The 19,871-nt window shown below is 34.5% G+C and overlaps 1 protein-coding gene across 2 annotated transcripts in view; it reads left to right on the forward strand.

Moving 5' to 3' along the window:
• Window positions 1-19,871, forward strand: part of LOC146997247 (uncharacterized) — a 67,360-nt gene that overhangs the window by 5,016 nt on the left and 42,473 nt on the right. Inside the window, exon 2 of one of the 2 annotated variants that reach the window (XM_085817130.1) lies at window positions 2,821-2,907. The exons of the other annotated variant lie outside the window; for it this stretch is intronic. The gene's annotated coding sequence lies outside the window, so the exon portion shown is untranslated. The remainder of the gene's footprint in view (window positions 1-2,820; window positions 2,908-19,871) is intronic. 2 annotated transcript variants of the gene reach the window in all.

Here is a 19,871-nt window from a genome sequence, read left to right on the forward strand (position 1 = left end):
TTTTATTTATAATTTTTTTCTCCGGAGCGAAAGGCAGATTTATTTCTTGCTCTGAGTCATAACTACAGCAGTTTTCAAATTCATGAATAAATTTTACGTCTCTGCTTATTATCACTTTACGTGCCTCGGGATCCCAAAGTCTATACGCTTTTGATTCATCAGAATAGCCAATAAAAATACATTCTTTAGATCGAATATCAAATTTGCCTATTCTTGGCCATTTATTTAGCGAAAATGCTTTTTGGCCAAAGGTTCTGAAGTGAAAGACAGCAGGTACTCTGCCAAACATCACTTCGTAAGGTGTTTTTATTTCGTGTTTTAAACCTCGCGTTGGGCAGCGATTTCGAATGTAAGCAGCCGTATTGACGGCTTCGGCCCAGAATTTCTGAGGCAGATTGGATTGCAATAACAAACATCGCGCCATTGAAACCAAAGTGCGATTTAATCTTTCGGCGACGCCATTCTGGGCTGGCGTGTAAGGAGTGCTCATTTCGTGTTTTATTCCCGCATTATTAAGAAATTTATTAAAGTCATTCCCTAAATATTCTAGCCCGTTATCGGTTCGCAGGATTCTGATTTTAGAGTTAAGTTTATTTTCAAAAGATGCTTTAAAATTTCTGAAAGCTTCTTTAACCTCATCCTTAGATTTCAGAAAATAAACACGAACATATCGAGATTTATCATCAATAAATGTTGCGAAATAAAATGATCCACCTATTGATTCAGTTCTCATGGGACCACACAAATCAGAATGAATTAGATTCAACAATTCAGTACTTCTATATTCAGATTCTTTGGGAAGAGGGGTTGCGGTTTGTTTACCCTAAATGCATACCTTACAAGTAGAAAGAGAGTCATTTTGAGAAAAAGAAAGACCTCTAACCATGTTATTTATTTGAAGTTTTTTAAGATCATTTTCATTTAAATTGCCAAATCTTATATGCCACTGATCTATTTATTTAGCAATTGATACAGATTCAAATATAGGCATGAAAAAATAAAGATCATTTTCACGTTTAGCTAAAATTACTGTTTCGTTATTAGAATTAATTATTTGAGCACATTTTTCTTTGAAAATTACTGAAAGATTATTTTCAGTTACTTTAGACACTGAGATTAAATTATTTTTCAAATCAGGTACACACAATACATTTTTGAGTTTGATATTTTCAGTTTTAGAACCTATGCGAACTTTAAATTTAACACTTCCTTTTCCAATAGCTTTAACAGTTTTATCAGCAGCTAATTTAACATAAGTGTCACCTACCTCGTGAATTTCTTGAAACAGTTCCTTGCTGTTACACATATGCGATGTTGCACCACTATCCAGACAAAAAATATCTTTAGAATTACTATTAGTGCATGCTACGGCTTTTTCTCGCTCAAAGGAATTCGGAATTTCTGCAGACATCGCAGTTTCACTGAGGCGTTTGCTTTTAGTTTCTTTATTTTTCTTCCAACATTCCGATGCTCTATGCCCATAGATATGGCAGAAGTTGCATCTGTAGTTAACTGGATACTGTCTTCGGTTTGCAGACTTATCTGGTTTCGGTTTAGGAACCGGTCGTTGAGTATACTTCCGATCTTTCGAATAGAACGCATGTTGTGGTTCAGAAAACGTTGAATCTTTATTTTTGCGAGCGTTAGCTTCTTCCAGCAGTTTAATTTTCAGCATTTCTAGGCAGTTCATCACGAGATTCGATGGCTATTCGAAAGCTTTCATACGAGTCCGGTATGCTATATAAAAGCAATATTGTAAGCAAATCATCCGCAATGTTTATTTCCATTTCTTTCAGTTTGTCCACAAGAATGAAAAAATCATTTAGATGATCAGTCATTTGTTTTGAATCACTCATTTTTGTAAAAAGCAATTTTTTTAGAATTGTAGCCTTTCTAGCTGGTCCCTTCGATTCGTAAATAGAATGCAATTTACACCACAGTTCGTGAGATGTTATACAATTCTTTACTTGTGGAAGTTCGCTGGGTAAGATGGATAGGATTATATCCGCTCGTGCTTTTTGGTCAGTAGTTTTCCATTTAGCAAATTCTTCATCACCAGGTTCTGGTTTCGGAATTTTCCCAGTTACATAGTCCCAATGATCATTTTTAATCAGTATTGCTTCCATTTGCAACTTCCACGTGTCAAAGTTGTCCTTGTTTAGCTTTTCAATTGACACTGTATTAGTCGTCGCCATTTTCATTTCAGTCGACGCAGCTTGGCTTGCCGAAAGAATTTAACAATGGTAGTTGCACTGCACAGTTAAGCGCTATCTGGGCCCATAACCTATGAATAATAAAATGACGTCTTCGATATACATGACAAACATTTATTTAAACAATGAAGACGTTGAACAGCAGAGTAGAAACATGATATTACACAGCGCTTTGCACTTCTCTCTTACATGCAATACTCACCTTTGACTTTGGCTAACTTCGTATTAACTAAGTATAAGTATTACGCAGCAGAGAACTTGCTTATCACGCGCATGCGCTAGGGGAATCGACGGCGGTTGCCAACAACTTGTTTTTTCCTTAACACACTGGAGTAGTGCGAAATTTGTTTGACTGTGCATTTTTTACCATGCATTTGCCATCCATTATTCAGAAGGTACAGAATTATAGTTATATAAAACTGAGCTAGAAACTCAGAATAACCCCCGTGAAATAAGAATGAAACAAATTTTATATTGTCCGCAATTGGTCATAAAAATTCTTAAATACGCACTAAATCGTTTTATAGGGGAAAATTAGCTGTATAGTGTACCTACTTATTTAATTTGCATAAAGACTTCTATTCTGATTCTATTCTTCCTATTCTAGTGAAAGAAGATTATTTTTATCAAAAGTTAAAACAATTTATGTATCAGCTGTGCACAGCATCCAACACCCTTATAGCAACGAAACACGGTAGGTATTCCAAATCCTTGTTTTTTCCTGTGTGTTGATAATTTTGTCTGTTTCAATAACTCATAAATTCCGTTGCGCGTCAACATAACACGCAGTTTATGATATACGACATAGTTTCTGGTGGGAAAATATACGATTCCTAGACATTGTAGAAGGTAGACAGTCATACACGTGTGAGGCTTATCGCTTTTTACCTGTTGGCATAATGTGGTTTTTAAAAAATAATCAGTTCATCCAAATGCACTTAAAGATGCTTCTAAGAGGATTTTCTATTTGAACTACAAAAGAAAAACATCAATAAATAAATTTTTCAAACAGTGCAGGTATGTCTGATGTCATTACATTTCGCACTTGACAGCGTCCTTTATTAAGAATTGGATGTCGGGGGCGTTCCTTCATCGAACCAATCAATCATTATAATTAAATTAATTTTCCATTTGCATTAAACGTATAATTTTGTTTTAACTGTTAATCTTCTAAAATTAAACGAATAAATTATTTATTATTTGCTTAAAACATTGCATAACTTATTTATTTCAACTGAAATAAAATTAAGACTATTTATTGAGAAAAATTGCAAAATAATAAAATATCGTTATAATACACATTATCTAATGTTGTAATCATTGCTTGGTATAAATTCAGAATTTTAGGAAGGAAAGTGAAAAATATTCGTACGTTTTATTCATTATAGTTGTTCATATAATTTTCAGGGAAAGGCCAGCAACTTTGATGTACCATATGGGATTGAGGTATCGCTGAGCCTACCTATCTGCTAAACTTCTGTCCCATTTTTGAGAAAAAAAAAAAAAAAAACCTAGAGGAAGATCCTTGGATCTTTCACCCTTTTCCTACCATCATTCTTTCGGTAGGACTTTCGACTCGCCATATATTTTGAGTGCCCTTTTGCGTAACAGACATTATACTCTTTTAAACACGCCTTCCCCGAGATTCGAGTGCAGGCCCAATCGGTAGGGGCGTCAGCGGCACTAACCACGACATCGGCTGAACGACAGCAAATAAAGAACGATATCTCTTTCAAAATTAGACAAAATTCAACCTTAAATTTACTTTGGTTTCTATAGAAAATCCCTGTGTGTTTTCAGAGGAACAGGTTATTCAATTTTAAGTGGTTTTCTTCCGTACGATTTTCGTCCATATATAAATTTACGTAGTAGTTTTTCGATTAATATACATATCCTATATATTTTACTGCAGGCAGTTTCCATTTAACTAACAGTCATCAAAATTGATAAATTCTTAGATAACAAAGGTTACATATTCTAATATGTTACTTTTTTACGTTATTTAAATCAATGAAAAAGTTAAAAACACATTCGCAGCTAAATAAGGAACTTAATTTTACTTGATTAAAAAATAAAGAATAAATGTTTAAAAAAACTGAAGTCCGTCATAAATTCTGCTAGAAGCTATGTTACTTTGCTCCGAGGGCAGGTCTATGATAAGAAATTGAAAGTTAAGTTATAATGTAAATTATGCCTTTAAGCATATCTTATGGAAACAAATAAGATAATCCAAGCAGAATCCAAGACTTTTGTTTCATCCGATGAAAGGTAAAAATATTTCTATAGCTTCCAGCAATTACTATTTTAAAATTCATGACCTTCATCATTAGACTTGCGCCTTTGCGCCATCAGTTGTCTTTCATTATTTTTACTTTTGAAATAGGTAAATCGGTTATAAATTTTTTTGGCTGTTAGTTTTAAGTTTAATGAAAGAACAAAAAAAAAAAAAAAAAAAAAAAAAAAAAAAAAAAAAAAAAAAAATTCTTTATGTCAGGTATACATGATACAATCTTATCAACAGTATCCTGCTCACTTCGAAAATGTAATGAATTATAGGAGAATCCTGTGCAGGTGCATGATTATCCTTGCTTTGGCAGCTCATATTTATTAAAAGATAAACAACAGTTTCGTTAGATATGAATAAGGTTTAGTTTATTTAATTATGGCAAAGCACTCGAGTGCTATCTGCCTAAGGGAAGGGATGCCTTCGCGGAGGACTTTCTAAGGGAAACTGATTCGTATACACCTTACACATGGGAAAATTACGAAAACGCCCATTCAGACAGTGCGTTCGCTTGGAATCGAACCCAAGTCGGAACTACCAGTTTCAGCAACCACTCCTTCCCTGGTGGGTCCTAGTTATGAATAAATTATTATTATTCTATATTATAAAAATTACAATCTATAAGTGTACGAAATTGTGAACCTAAATTCCGCTCATATTATAAATCATGCATTTGATTCATTGATGTATCTCACCTAAGTCTAAAAATTTAATTAGAGAGGTTAGAATGCTATTGATGCTGGCCATTTTAAACTAATAATAGGTCCACAGGCTTTTGAACTGTTCTGAGATTTCTATTCACATCAAATCTTTCAATAATAAATTTCAAATTATGACTCTCTGTACTTGCGGAACTCGGACAATTCTCATATGTTAAGATGGCAGCAAGCTAGAAAAACTAATATAAAAAGCGTATACAAATAAATAATCATTAGGAGAAAATATATATTTGTTTTTATCATTTTTTTTTTCAGTGCGTCTTCTTTAGCAAACAGAAATGGCCGCGTTTGTTAGGATGGTGGTTATTGCAGACTGGTTACCTCGTTCATTGATTGAAGTTGTATCCTAGATTAAGTGTTTATGACAGTAAGTTTATGACAGTATTTTTGTAATCCTTAAAATCGAAGCACTTAAAATCTGTTGATTCTGAAGTTCTTTATAATTAGTGGGGGAAGAGAGAGAGATTCGATGCTTAAATTCTAGCGCCTTAAGTACTGTCGATTAGAACTGGAACGGTCCTTACGCAGATAGCTCTTGCGTATTTGTGATGAAATCACTGCATTAAAATGTTTATATCACTGAAAAAATTTGCTTAATTTAAAAATGCGTTAAATCAAAAGCAGATATTAAAATTTTTGACGTTAGACTGGGAACTTTTAAGGTTTGGAGACCGTTACGTAATAGAGCGTTTATCATTCAAGCAAGCTGTCAAGTGGTGGTATTCCAGAATACAAAAGACCTTTAGTAACTTCTACGTAGTCTGAAAAATATTCGCATTTGAGAACATCGTCTTTCGACGTGGCGAAAGATCTTTAATTCATCTTTCAAATTATAAGAGCAGTTGCTAACAAACATGTATATAGAAGGCTCTAGTTTAAACTAAACCACAGAGAAAAAATTTATTTAATCCATCTGTAGTTCAGTTCAAACAGCTTTTTGCATTTAATGCAGCTTTCTTTTATTCAGTGCTTTTTTCCATGGCAACAGTGTAAACATAACAGATTTATTTTACATTCACTTAGTTATTTTCGCAAAACGGAAAACATCTCATATCAAATCAGTAAAATGGGAATGACTGCCTTTTATCACCTGCTAGAAAAAGTATTGATTTTTCTAGATGCAACTGACAATATTGAAATTTATTTTGCTGTCCGAAAAAGAAGCTCTCACTATAACTTTTGATAAATTCACGGAAAATCTGCGAACTTCAATTTAGATTTATTTGAATATAACCCAATTAACCCTGTACATTCAAAAGGAAAGACAACAATCAAAATTATTTGCTATAATAAGGTATAGAAAATCGAGAAAAAATTTTAAATATGAAATTTTTGGTCCCCAAGATAAATTCTCTTACCAATGTTGTATCTCCAAATGTATTACATATATACATTTTCAATTTACATCATTGTTCCAGCATCAGTGTTATAAATTCTGGCATAAGCTCATTGATTTCTCCCATTATACAAATGACAAAATATATAACTTAATGGTAGCACCCGAACTAAACTTTGAGTCATATATAGCTACCTTCATCTAATATTCTCTGACTGTAAGGAATTATCAAATTTCTACATGCATGTTCTCATGGTGTAAATGTATATAATATCCAGTTGGCAAATGGAGGTCTGTGGTTGCAGCTGAATTTTCCTGTTTTCTGGTCTGAAAAAATGATCCTTACATAGTAAATAAGTGTATGTACACTGCGAAAAAAAAGGGGGCAGTTCTATATCTCCCGTTCTACTGGGCCGATTGACGAAATTCAGATTGCGACTTTCCTGTTTCGAATGAATATGTATTAGATTTATATATAGCATTGTTCTAATATAGTTATTTTGACACAAAAATCGGACTTTTCTGAAATGCTATGCCAATTTTTTTTCCATATTTGGATTCGACTCAAAATATGCCAAACTGTAAAGTTTTTGTAAAAATCGCACCAGTAGTTTTCAAAAAATTAGCTCTCAAAATTTTAGCTATGTTAATTCAATTTGGTATGTATTTATTAATATCTCTTTTAATATACACTTACTTGATTCTTTCTTTCGCAGTTCGAAATTTAGGTTCATTCCACATAAAATTCCTCCCGTTTTTTTTATAATTTATTTTTAAAATTTGTATTTTTAAATAATTTTTATAAATTTTTCGAAAAACGTTTCGAATTAAAATTTATAAAATGTTTACCATCATCTTAAAGCAGATGTATTTCTAAGCATACCTGCAAAAAATTAGAGCTTTTTATTGAAAATTTCCGAAGATATACCTGAATTTACATATTGGTGCGTTTTGAAATTTGGCTTATTTGTTGAAAGCGACAATAACATCTAATATTTACGCACTTTGCTAAAATTATTTGAGAGTAGGAACGATGTGATTTTTTTTCTCTCATGCAGACTATAAAAATGGAAAGGAAAATAGGTTGTCAAAAATTAAGAAGTTCGCCAAGTGAGTTATTCTTACCACAAACTGAAAAAAATACGTTAAGATAAATTTCTGAATTTCGCACGAAATTTTACAAACTTTAATATTTAGGCATAATTTGAGTCGTATAAGCGAATGGGAAAAAACTGGCATGTTATTTCAAAAATAATCCGATTTTGTGCCAAAATACATATATTAGAACAAAGCTACATATAAATCTAATATACATCCTAAGTCACGCTTTCGAGACGAATTTCGTCAATCGTCCCAGCCAGTAGAACGAGACATTTTTCACATTTTTCTTTTTTTTTTTCCGTCGCAGTGTACGTGAGTGTGCATACATTGCAAACAGTGATACATATACTCATATTATACCATCTCTATAGTTAAGTTGAACATATATATATTTTTTAATTATTTATTATCAGATACATATGTACTTAAAACACTATTTTCGTGGTTATTCATGAAAGTTGACAAGTTATATTTTTGAATAATCTTTATGAAATTAACAGTAGGAAAAAATTAGTTTACATTATTTTCAATCATAAAAATATTAGCCAACCAGCTATTAATTCCAAAATTCTGGGAAAATAATTTTGTCTCTAACTATGCAAGTAAGTAGAAAGACATCAAGATATCATTTGACATATCAATTTCGGCATGTGTTTGTCAAATCATATTTAAAAATATAAAGTAATCAGCACTTTTGTAAATGATGATAAATGAGTAACTAGCATTTTATTACTTTGACACATTAAAATGGCATATACACATTAAAATGATATATGCGACCCACAAATTGAAGGCAACTCTCATAGTAGATAATCCAGGCTTTCAAAAGTTTCTAGGTCGTAAAATGTTTGTCAGCGCCCGAGTTTTTAAAACCGTTAAATACACGACCCGGGTTCAAACTTAGACGAGCCGTCTGATTGCATAGTTGGTTTTTGTGGGGGTTTTCCCTCCATCTATAACGTGAATACAAGTAACGTTTTTCTTAAAAAATCCTCCACGAAAGCATCCATACCCTTAAGTAGGTAGCCCTAGTGGCGCTTTGCCATATTCAAACAGCCAATAACCATAATTCCTAACTATAATTACCGTTATGGATTTCCTAAGCTTTCTTTTTTTTATGCCTTTCAGTAAGTAATCAACTACAGCTATTAGAATATAAAAGCATGACTCCGTAAACACTCACTTTCGGTATTGAGTCAGAAGCAATAAGTAAGAAAATGTACTTAAGTTTAATATTGATTTTTTTTCATTATTTAGCTTAATATATTGTTAACCACATAAACATTTTACGCAAATTCCAATATAATTGCTAACCATTTTGGATTTTAATTAAACTAATAAATTTAGCAAAACTTTTTTTAAAAAAATAACTTTGAATAGTAAAATGAGCCATTTAAATTTCATCGTTTTTCATGAATGAATTTCGACTTGCTGATAATCTAGTAATTTAGATCGTTTAAAATGATAGATTATGGATGGATGATTCAGTTTTTAAAAGCTTACTTTGTAATGCTTCGAACGAATTTTGCAGGTAGTTTCAGACTGCAAAAATTTTAAAATATCGCTTTGATAATCTTTCTTTATATGAGAGGAAGCAAAAATAAATCTGTATTCAATGAATTAATTATTATGCATACACGTGTAATGAAATTCTAACTTTAATTTGTAATAGCTCTTAAGCCTCCTTTTTAATTTAGTTTTTTCCCCTCTCTATCCTAAAATTAATAAATAAACATATGATACGTTTTTCTAAACTATATGTCATTTCAAAATTAATATCTGCGATATAATTCTTAAAAAACAGTCATAACACGTGTTTTTACCTAACGCAAGAAGTCGTTAATAATTTTAAAGACTTCTTGCGTTAGGTAAAAACACAAATGTTTATGTAGTTAAGTCATTAATAATTTTACAAACCTCTGAACCATTTCCTTTATAACTGTAGATATAAAACGGAACTGTTCTATCTTTAACATTATAATTTTCCTGTTTTCCGGACTCTTCTGTCTGCTGCTACTGAAATATCATCTGCCGCTTCATTTCTGTCGCCAGTTATAATGCTAGTATGTCTAAAAGACTTATAATTGTGGAATCAGTAGGTGCACTCTTATCTGCGCTTCTGTATTGCTTGAATGCTTCATTCAATGAAATATACTTTAATAATAGTCATCTATAAAAGATTTATAATGCATTCACTTCTTCAGACAACATTTATTGTTACCGTTAAAAATTCTTCATTTTATATATGAATAAAAAAAGAACATATTTCTAATACAATATGATAAAAAAAAAGCACAAATGAATCAAATTCGTACGTGACTAAATGAAGGGAATAAGGTTTTGCAAATATCTGTCTGTTCACTATTTTATAATTTTGGGCCCAGAACTAATCATCGGAAAACAGGATTTTGAAATTTTGGAAAAACGCCAAATATCATTATAAATTTGCATATTTCTTTTTGTTATCAGAAATGAATGTATCATTATCAGTTTGTATTTTTATATTGTTTCAGAAACACTGAAATTTTAATGCTGATCTACTTTGCTTGTTATACATCTTTTTATGATAGGTTTATAAAGAACAGTACCCAATGTTTTTGGTGTAGATAAAAAATTAATGGATATAAATTGTATAAATCTACATATTGCATACGTTTTTATTATATATTACAAAATTTCAATATATAGCTTTCGTCCGTATCCAGGTATATGACACTGTATATTTTTAATAACTATACGTAGTAAGTGGCAGCAGACATAGTAATTAGACGTGTTTGGGGTAATTAGAAGACATAAGTACATGAAATATTATCGCAGTGTCCCACCATAATATTACCTGACCTAATCATTAATACACTAACCCGTGACTTGTCGCGATAAATTCTTTTCGGTAATCTCACTGCAGGTGATCTACTGCACAGTGATAAAGTTGTCAGAATTACTTTCTTTATGACCATAGTAAAATAATGACCATCGATAGGCGATAAATATTTCACTTAAAATTTTAATCAATATTCCGATTAAATCTACAATAAGTGATCTTGAAATTCATCGGCAATAGGTGACTAGACCAGCGTTATATCACCTGTTATTAGAATATCTTATCTCTTTCTTTTTTCGGTTAACCTATAAAAAAAAAGTGTGTTCTAGTTATTCTGCGAAACGACTGTGACCTCAAATTTGTCGAAATTATGCAGTTGTTAAGAAATTTCTTTGTACTAGACTTTATTCTCGCTTTTGAGATGTATAGCAACGCAGATATCGCCGTACCCTTCTAGAAGTACTTTCATGTTCATTCCACATCGTCTAGCTGTTCTAAGGTATCTATGAAATTAACTGCATCTAGTGATTAAAGACACAACAACACCGTATCTATGTCTGCCTGGTGAAAGATGGAGATCACTTCTAGCATACGATGTGAAGCATATTCAGCGTGATCGTCCTTGTCTGTATAGAGCCTTTTTCATTCATTTCTGATTTACGTAAAAATATTTCCGTTCCGGTTCTAAATGAATCTTGATGTGTGTTTCAAATGAGTTTAGGATGAATTTCATAGAGATGTCTAAACAAAAGCAACTTCGAATTAAAACAATGGCAGGAAACGTAAGACATAGAAATAGAAATTCGAAAATGAATAGCTATTTTATCAGCAGTAACAGCTGCAGAAATTCAGATTGGAAATTATATTTTAATACATTTGCAATTTTTTCAGTAATCTGTTAGTGTATAATTAATTACTGAATATAGACTTCTTGAACGGAGTTCATAACAGAAAAGGTTTCATTAAACGTATTTTAATGAGCTTCTAGAAGTATTAGGTTATTCGAGTAGAAGCCATAAAAAATCAGTTATCGTTTTTCCAGGATTTGAACTACCGTCATACAGGTATAGTCCAGCTGCGGTAAATTGGCGTATTAATCCGGATGTACTACAAGTCACAACACAAGAGTAAGCAGAAGAGTAGACGAAAAATCCTTATAAATTATTTTCTTATAAATTATTTCCTTATAAGCTTCTTACTTATCCTTACGTTTAAAATATAGTAAAACATTTTATGCTTTTAAAGTTTAAACTGGATTAAATGCACATCTGAAGCACACAGGATTTAAAAATTTAATTGCAAAATCTTTATAACTACATTTACAAAATTTCTATGATGAATTTAGTTAGATTAAAGTTGAAGAAATGTTTCTCCCTGCGTTACAGATTAAGCGTTCGCTAAACATTTTATTCGTTTGTGGGTATTTATTAAATTTACTTAATAGTTATTTTGTGTTTAAGCGGTTCTCCTATCGCTCTTGCTTTTAACTTACTTTCTTGCCAGAATGCAAATTGATTATCGTGGATGTATTTAAATGAGTTAGAAAGCATTTAGTATTTAAAGGAAGGTTTTGGAAGGTGAAATCAAAGCGTGTTCAGCCTGCTGAAGGCCACGTTGCCAACTTTTAATTCTCTAGCAATTAAATTTCTGCGGCGGTTGAACTATTCTTGCCATTAGGCTTTTCCGCCGACTTCGAGTCGGAACCAGCGAGAGCGATAGTTATCCTATGAAGCCGTTAGACTATACTTAACTTCCTTAATTTTAAAGTTCTTCATTAAGTTTTGAATTAATCCCAAAGTCTTGGTTTTGTAAGCATGAATTAATTCCGACTGTGAGCCTTATCTGAGTTAATAAAGGGTCCTTTACACTCTTCTCCTGGCTTCATAGTTCTTGGTGATAATTCACCAAAAAACCTTCAACGTCGAATACGTTTTTCGATAGCCAAACATACAAGACGTTATACGTTCTATAATTTAAAATTTCCATCTTGAGTTGGGTTTAATTCTTTCATTGGACCTTAGAGATATATAAGATAATTTACACTCTTCATTCAGAATTTCATTAGCTTCTTAGATAGTACTATCGAAATAGGAAAACCAAAGTTCTGTATTTTAAATTGAGTGATTTAATTAGAAAAAAATAGTAAATAAATAAATTATATCATTCCGATGTTGTGATTTGTTGCTCACTATGCTTGTGAATGAAAGTCCTCGTGCATCGTTCTTCGCGTAACATTGAATACTTTAACAAATGAATGTGTATAAAATCTCAGGGTCTACAAGGGCGTCCCTCTTTTGAGGCAAGTAGCTCACTATTTTGCCATTATCGGAACAATCCAACTACATTCGATAAAATCTCAAGGATCTCATTGTAAGAGTATAAAACTGTAATGCTAACGAAAATAATTTCTAAATAAAAAAAAAAACTTTTAAATTAAGAATTAAAAAACCTCCGGCTGATAGTAGCATGCTTTGTAGATAATCCTCAGAATTCCTTATCTATTAATAACAAGTGACTATTTATCTAAGAAAAAATTGTTTACAAAACACGGTAAAAAAAAAAATAAAGAAAAAAGAAAGAAAAAGGAAAAAAGAAAGAAACTAGTTGAGTTCTTTACAAAGAGGAAATCAAAGGAAGACAGTTTTCTTGTATAAATATTGTTTTATTGCGCCAACAGGCGATGTTAATTTTAGAACGCAGATAAACAGTACTGCTGTGTTCATATAGAATGAACGCTGCTCTTTTCGCATGACTAAGCATATTCATCCCGAGACTGGGTTGCATATGCGCTACGTTAGTAAGTATACTGTTGAAAAAATAAGTCATGAAAAATTATTGTGAATTAAGTAAAAACTGTTTCCCTACATCTGAATTAAATTTACATGCCAAGTTGAAGTGGGTAAATTAAATGTCATTAAAATTAAATAAACGAATAAAATGAAATAAAAAGCTTGCCAAAAAAATGTTCGAATTGCGTTGCCTTCGTGTTAAAATAATATCGAAATTTTCAGTGAATTCAGTTTCAATTTTCAAACAGATTTATAATTCAAGATTATATTAGATAATGTCCAAGATATAAAACATTAAAAATTGAAAAATATTTTTAGAATGTCGGCTTTACAACGATTGTCAATACTGAGAATGATTTCTAGATTAAGTTCTGTGTCAGTAGTCACCACTTTTAAAAAATGATAGATTGAAGCTCAAAAATAGTAAAATATTTTCTAGGGCGTACGAGATATTAAAGAGAACTTGAATTTTGAATTTTGAAATTTTAAATTAGGCTAAGAGATTCTCCTAACATGTGGTTAACTTGACCTACGAACATGTGCGCTCAAGTAATCAAATGTCCATCATTAAGGAAGTCCTCACATTCGGATATATTGTCTTCCATTCATAATGTTCTCCAATGAAATTTTAATCTCCGAAATTTTCGCAAAGAAATTAAGCATCAGCTTTGAGAAATGCATTCTCATATTGTAAATATATGTTGTATGAGTTTCAATTCTAGCGATCCAGCTGGACACTGCATGTAAAAAATTACTTTCTTCTGCCCTATATATATTGTTGCGTGCGTACGGGTTCGTCACGAAATGAATGCACAAGTCCGATGAAAAATGAAAAAAATGTATTATTATTACAACAAATATGATTAAATGTCCTCAAATAACCGTTCAGTATCACAATATATCACAGTAGTACCATCTAACTACTCAAACGTTCAAGAGAACTTAATTCAAAACAGCTAAAGAAAGCTAATCCGCGAATTCGCTACAGTCAACAAGAGCAGTTTTCTAAACAACAACAAACTAACTACCACGAACTGAGAGGTTTTCCTCCTTTTATAAGGGCCCACCAGCGGCCGAGCGGTAAAGTCGCTGAACACTGGTAGTTCGGTCCGAGGTTCGAATCCCGCGAACGGGCTGGCTGCATGGGCGTTTTCGTGGTTTTCCCCATGTGTAACGTGTATACGAGCCAGTTTCCCTTAGAAAGTGCCTCCACGAAGGCATCCCTCCTCTTAGGCAGATAGCCCTCGAGGCTTTGCCATGCACACACACACACCTCCTTTTATAAGATTTTAAAATCGTGCGCGAGAAATTTATTATTTAAAAGTTAAATGCACGCGCTCTTGTATTTTCAATTTTCCGGCTTAGCTTTCTTTTAATATTCGTCACGCGCTGCACTGCGCGGGAAATAAAACCATTTAATTTATAATTGAACTAACATTAGCTTTTTAAATACCAAATTCGTAACACTGCCCTCTTCCCAAGGACTGCACGTCCCGGGCAGTACAATTCCTGGACAGGAAGCCAAACATACAACTATGGCATAAACGCAATAATAAGCATTACATTACAATAATAAACAGCATGAAGAATAAATGCAATATGCAATAACTAGCTTTAAACAAATCAAATACTATCAAATACTAAATACAAGTCAAATCATATATAAAATACAAGTCACATCAAATACTAAATACAAATCAAATCAAATACACATTTAGAAACAAAAAGGACCATGGTCTTATACTATTTACAATTATTTACATTACGTACTATGGCCATAGTAATGAACTAACCTGTCGTAATGAACGACTTTAGGTTTAGAATTTGAAGATTTACGAATCCCAACCACAACGTCATTCAGCCTGTTTAGGACTGTGTACGGGCCATCCCAAGGTGACTGTAATTTTGGCCTGACTCCTTTTCGTCGTATCGGGTTCCACAACCACACCTTGTCTCCTTTGTTGGATCTATGTCCAGTAGCTCTCGTATTGTATCTGGACTTCACTTTTTCCATCGCCAAGTTCACTCGCTTTTGTGCGGAACGGTGCATCACTTCAAAACGGGTGTGGACATCTTGGATGTGTTCCTCAGGCGATGAAGACGCATCCGTACGGCGATCAAACAGGCGGTCACAAGGCAGACGAAGGTCTCGACCGAAGAGCATCTGAGATGGAGAATAGCTGGTAGTCTTGCGTTTCTTTTCGACCCTAGTATGATTTTGGCAGCTTCCTGAACTGGATCTTTCGGACAAGGCGTCGACATTTCCAAGCGAGGATCCCTATTGAGGATGGATAGTCATGTCATCTGATGCTGAAAGCAGTTTGTTGTTTTTCAAATCTAAGGAAAAATTGTATTTCCTTAAAAAGTCTAATCCGAGTATGCATCGATCTGTAATATCCGTCACATATGCCGTGTGATGGTAGCCGGCACTTCCAAACGTGATGTTCACGTTTAACTTCCCAGCTATGTCGATCTTGTCACCAGACGCAGTCTGGAGGGTAACACAGGATGGCGTCCAAATAAGGTTATCTTTAAAGTGTTCAGCTAAATCTTTTCGAATGATGGTGACATTAGCTCCTGTGTCAATAATCATATTGCAAGAAACTCCATCGACATGCCCATTGATGGACAGACCGTTACTGTTGCCACTCACTGTAGAAATCTTGAGCGCTTTAAAACAAGGTTTTTCATTATCTGGCAACCTCCGTTCCTTGATATGGTCATTAATTTGTTTCATGCGCCGTCGCTAAGAAATGGTCTCAATTTTCGTTCTCTGGGGTGTTCTGCAATTTTTTCGTACGTGGCCTTCAGCTCCACAGCTCCAACACTTTAGTTTCTTGTCAATCCTTTTCCGTCCCATGACATTTAACTGTCTGTTTAAATCGTATGCCTTATTTTCCGTGCTCTGGGGTGTTCTGCAGTTCCTTCGCAGGTGGCCTTCAACACCGCAGTTCCAGCACTTTAGGGTCGGTTTGTTTTCACCAGTATTCCGTCTCAAGGCATTCACTGGTCTTTTCAACTCATCCGTTTTATTATCCGTGCCCTGGGGTGTTCTGCATTGCCGTCGTAGGTGACCTTCAGAACCACATCTCCAACACCTTACAGCCACTTTGTTCTCACTGCTACTCCGTATCAAAGCATCGACTTGTCTGGATAAATCATCTAAAAAGCCATCAATTGATCCACTGGCTCGTGGACTCGCACAGCTCTGACTGGGTAGCGATCTCTACGAGTTGCTTACTGGGCTGCCTCGACTCAGTGTAGAACAGAGCGCTTTTTATGTCCTTCACATCTGCCATTCGTAGAGCTTTCTGTATTTCAGTATCCCGGATGCCGTCGATGAAATATTGCACCGACAGAATTTCTCTTGTTTCTGTCGGGCACTCCGAAAAGGCGTGATGTTACAGCCTTTCAACATCCGTGGCGAGCTCCTGAAGTGTTTCGGTAGGCTTCTGTTGACGAGCTTTTAATTGGAGCCTGCTGTAATCTTTTAAACACTTCTCCCCAAAGCGCAACTCCAAGGCGCCGGACAGAGCTTCGATATCTAAGCTTTTGTTTTCGGGAACAGTCTGAAGGATATCCGCTGCGTCGGCTCTTAAAGAAGCGGCGAGATGACAGGCCTTAGCTTGGGAATCCCATCCATTCGCATCTGCCACGATAGAAAATTATGTCTTATACACCTGCCAGGAGGTCTTCCCATCATATGTCGATAGCTTCGGAGAGGGACGAGCAACATGGGTAGAAATTGTAAACCATCCGAAGTGCTTCCTGCCGTCGCTACGAATTTCTTTAAAGTATCGACTTCTTTCGCAACGGCTGAAACCTTATCATCAATTTTTTGCTCGATGGCAGAAACTCGCTCTTCTATATGTTCTTTTACAGAAGAAACCCTTTCTTCTATTTCTTCTTTCACTGAAGAAACTCTTTCTTCAATTTGAACTTTTAAGGAAGAAACTTTTTCTTCAATTTTCCCAACTTTATTTTCAACCACATCTATTCCGCCTTCCATAGCATCGAATTTGGTTTCTATTATGCAGGCAATTTCTCTTTTCATTTCGTATTGACTTTCTTCAATCTTTACTTGTACGGATTTTATTTCTTCTTTAACAGATTCCTTAACAACTTTTATTTCGTCTTTAAAAGTTAATTGACCAGCTTCCAACTTTTTCTGACCAGATTTCATCTCATCTTTCATTTCTTCTTGTCCCGCTTTCATTTCCTCCATAAACGAGGCAAAGACTGATATCAACTGCCTCGACCGTTCTTCCGTCGCTCTTGTTATTGGCATTCAAATCCCACCGCTGCCACCAAAAATTGTTGCGTGCGTACGGGTTCGTTACGAAATGAATGCACAAGTCTGATGAAAAATGAAGAAAATTTATTATTATCACAACAAATATGATAACATGTCCTCAAATAATCGTTCAGTATCACAATATATCACAGTAGTATCTTCTAACTACTCAAACGTTCAAGAGAACTTAATTCAAAACAGCTAAAGAAAGCTAATCCGCGAATTCGCTACAGTCAACAAGAGCAGTTTTCTAAACAACAACAAACTAAGTAACTATCACGAACTGAGAGTTTTCCTCCTTTTATAAGATTTTAAAATCGCGCGCGAGAATTTTCTAATATTCGTCACGCGCTGCACTTGCTCGGGAAATAAAACCATTTAATTTATAATTGAACTAACATTAGCTTTTTAAATACCAAATTCGTAACACTACTGCTACGAAATGTACAGGCGCGGTAAGATGGCTTCCCCGCAAAGCAGTTTTGGGTTGCCATAAAATGGCAAGAGAAGGCAGGGTAACCACATTGGCGAGAAATCGCCCATTTGGCGACAAAATTGGCGATATGCCATGGACGGATGGAGAACCTTCTGGAACGAATTCTTACCGGTTTAGCCCAGAATGTTCTCGAACACAAGCCGAAAGCTATATAAACCCTACTGGTCCACAGTCAGTGAGTATCGAGAGTGCCTCGTCTAGAGTTCGAGTTAGTTAGTATCGAGTTGGTGTCTCGTCTAGCGAGTCAATCCCTGTGGAGTCGATTGTGTTGACAGCCGGGCAGCGAGTGCCAAGTGGGTCCTCGAGTTCACCGAAGGAGTCTCTTAGTGTATCGCGGTTAGTCGTCGAGAGAGCGTGTTGAGCCCCGGGAACGACTGAACCAAAGAGTCGGGAGCCGTGCTCTCTGTGTCGTCTAGTGCATTGCCAGTTGCATTGCCAGTGGAGAGTCTAAAGAATACGTGGAGTTCCGAGAACGACCGAGCAGAGTCGGGAGGTGTACTCTGGTGCTTTGCAGTGAAGCTGTCTCCACCGTGATAGCCTGATAACCTGAAGGCTGTGCCGCTGATCGCGTCAGCGTGTTTATAGTAGATCTTCGACGACTGTAAAACGTGTTTTGGAGCTGTCCTGACAATACTGGCAAATAAAGTGTGTTTCAATACTTCATCAAGTGTCGTTGTTTTTCACTCCAAATCCATACAAACCCCTTACGAACGTGAAGGAAGAAAAAACGCAACAATATATCTCAATTAAACGCCCTCTTTGTAGACGAGCATTAGTATCCATAAATATGCAAACTGTAACTAGTTATATATCATTTTTATTTTGTTAGTATTCTTTCTAAATTTATTGAACAAAACACTTTGCGTTAAACGATGGGTAGAGATTTCTTGAATTTTCCTTTTAAGTTGCAAAACAATTTTTTCACTGGTTTAGATAGTTGGAAGAGCCGCCCAAACGGGAAAGTGATTAGTGACTTTGACTGCCACACCAAAGGGACCTAGTTCGAAGAAGCTTGGATGTAAATTTTCTGCCTCTTCACAGGAGGAATGGTGGCCGTCTGTTGGATGCTTCCATATAAAATGGCCACTGCTTTCGGCCTTAGTAGTGGCGAAAGCTTAAAATGGCTAATCAGCAGTAATCTCAATTTTATTTCACAAAAGCAATTATCCCCTTAGGGCAGACTTACACGGTGCCACAATGCAGGATTTCTTAAACTATTTTCTGTCGCGACCCCTTTTTATCATTGATATTTTTTCCCGACTTCCAGGATTCCATATTATTTACAAAAATTTTGTGGGACCCCATAAGTATTGAGCACATCCGACACACGCGTGAGTGAAACTGTCAATTTTTTCACTTGTACTGTAATATACTAGTTTTTTAGGTCATTTACTTTAATATCTAATTTTAAGACATAGAACAATGTGAAAATTTTAAATAAGTAACAGACGAAATGACAGCGTCACGTGCAAAGCAAGGAAATTGAACGTTTATATTATAAAAAGAATTCGTTGAAACGTTTTCGTTTATTTCTTTGTCTTTTCTTATCTTTATCTATTTTCAGATACATTGTGTAAAAATATTTAGTAATTGTAAAATTATTATAATAAGTTAAAGAAATATTAAAACTGCTAAAAATTTTGGAGACCCCCTGCTGCAGGTCCCGCGACCCACAGTTTAAGAAACCCTGCCATAATGAATAAATCCACAAAGCACTTAGGTGGGCCGTACTTTCCCGTTGGTGGAAGAGGCAGCTAGATGGTATATTTCTTGTCTGAAGCTATTCATAAACTTCAGAGGAATATGTTAATGAATACC

Source organism: Stegodyphus dumicola, chromosome 5, assembly GCF_044657685.1.
Source record: "Stegodyphus dumicola isolate Sdum_Otavi_A_Nest chromosome 5, ASM4465768v1".
NCBI lineage: Eukaryota > Metazoa > Arthropoda > Arachnida > Araneae > Eresidae > Stegodyphus > Stegodyphus dumicola.